Below are 2,168 nucleotides of genomic sequence, written 5' to 3'. Positions count from 1 at the left end.
AATGTGTTTTGGGGCCTTTTACAATAAGTCCACATGGTGAACTAAAGCTCTTAGAGATATAAACTGTCAGAACTAAGGAGAAAAAACAAACCCCGTGAACATTTGGCTAAGGCTGTTTAACTTTCTGTGGGTCTCTGAGAGTCTGATTAAAAACCGCAATCTCTCAACCTGGGAAACTATGGGGTCTGCATATGATCTTGGGGTTCTGCAGCTGTTCTAAAGCTCCTTTGAGGACCCCCCCACAATAACAATCTTTCTTCTGTGTTGAGAAACTGAGGCCCAGAGAGTAGAAGTCTTTTTCAAGGTCATCCTGTGAGACTGTGAATAAACTTTCAGCTCTCTTTGACCATTTTTCCATAATTGCCTCACACGTGCATGCATGATAATATTATTGCCTCAAACCATTTTCATACCTACCTTCTTGCAATGACTCTATAAAAATACATTACAGTGTTGTTATTATTATTATCACCTGAAATAAAATGAAGACTAGACCATTGAACTTTCTTAAAATCCAATAGTTAAGCAGACATTTGGTTTGGTGTTTAAATATGGCCATCCTGATTCAAACCTTTTCCCACTTAGTCATACCACATGTTAGGCAGAGTGAAATAGGGGTGGATAGAAAGCCACTTAACTATGGGGACAAGGCAGATGGCTGGTTAATCCTGTCAAGGAGGGTCTATAAAGTCTTCATGAGTCTTGAATGGGATGCTAGAAATGGAAAGGAAGGATTTTTCTTCCTGGGGAAAAGCATGGACAAAATGATTGGTAGCACAATAAGGGCATGAAGAGACAGGACTTCATCAAGGGAGTGTGGAGGTAACTAGGTGTAACTAGGAGTGTGTAACTAGGTGCGTGTGAGTAGGTCCCCCAGAATCATTCCATTTCTTCACCATGGAGAGCACTACCAGCAAAACCATAGACGTTGCTATGCTGTGTACACATATAGGTACAAGTATATGACAAACCAGTGTCTTACTCAGATGTTAATGCATTTTCAAAAGTTATTCAAGCTTTCAGAAAATTCTGTTTGACTTAAGTGTGATGCTACCAGATTAGAATTTCTTTGTAAAAGGTAGGTTAGTATAATGTTTAAAGGGATGACCTCTGAGTGAGATGGCCTGGGTTTTTAATCCTAGCTCTCCTTTAATCAGCTATATATTTCTGGCAAGGTTCTCAACCTTCTTGTTTCTGAATTTTTTCCTTAGTGAACAAAAATAATAATAGTATCTCCTGTTAGCATTTTTGTAATAATTAAATTCTTCAATCCATGCAAAATAATAGAACAGTACCTGATACTTCAGTGAGCATCAACACAGCTGTTATAATTATTGTCTCTTTGTTAAGGGCGAGACACCTAACAACAACACTCCGTAGAATTCTTGACAAATAGATGTGAAATGGAACTTAGAAGCCTTTTAGATCCCATGCACCTATTTCATTTTTAGACTGATTAGTAAAAGACAAGGAGGTAAACTTAAGCCTTAAAAAATAATCTTGAAGTGTTTTTCAGACATTTTAATACCAGCATATTAAAAATAGCACAAACTGAACTCGCTGGACTGCTCACTCTTGAAGCTTTCAGTCAGTATGTAAGTAATTTGATTTTCCAGAGGCTGCCATGCTCTGAGGGGGTCCACATTAGCCCAAGTGGAAAGACCTCACTGAAAACCCTAAACTGATGTGAAATGAGAGATAGAAAGAGATGTCCCATCAAGCGCCAACTTATTTTCCTTCAGCCCAGTTTTCCAGCTCTTGTCTGCTCCTATGTGTGAGAAAATTCCACACTAGAACCATCTAGTCCTTCTTTTCTCCCATTCCTGATTCTCAGAAACTGTGAGGTATAACAATGTGAGTGTTGATACTGTGATGATTTTTAAACATCAATAGAGAACAATAACAAATTTTTATTGCTCCATCGAAATCTCTCTTCCTTTTTCTACACCTAGGAATAAGTTGAGGAGGATAAATTCAGGTTTAAAATCTCCACCTCTTCCTAGATTCTTCACACATTAGAGGGAAGGAAAACAAAGCTTTATCTTAGACATCCATAATGTGCTCTTTCTCCACACGAAAAATAGGAAAACAAATACCCCAAATTCTGTTTGCTTTACATTCAATGAAGTTTAATTATGGCTTACCATTGGGGAAAAGTTATGCTTTGT

The sequence above is a fragment of the Castor canadensis genome, chromosome 12 (assembly GCF_047511655.1).
Source record: "Castor canadensis chromosome 12, mCasCan1.hap1v2, whole genome shotgun sequence".
Lineage (NCBI taxonomy): Eukaryota > Metazoa > Chordata > Mammalia > Rodentia > Castoridae > Castor > Castor canadensis.
This window is presented reverse-complemented; position numbering follows the sequence as displayed.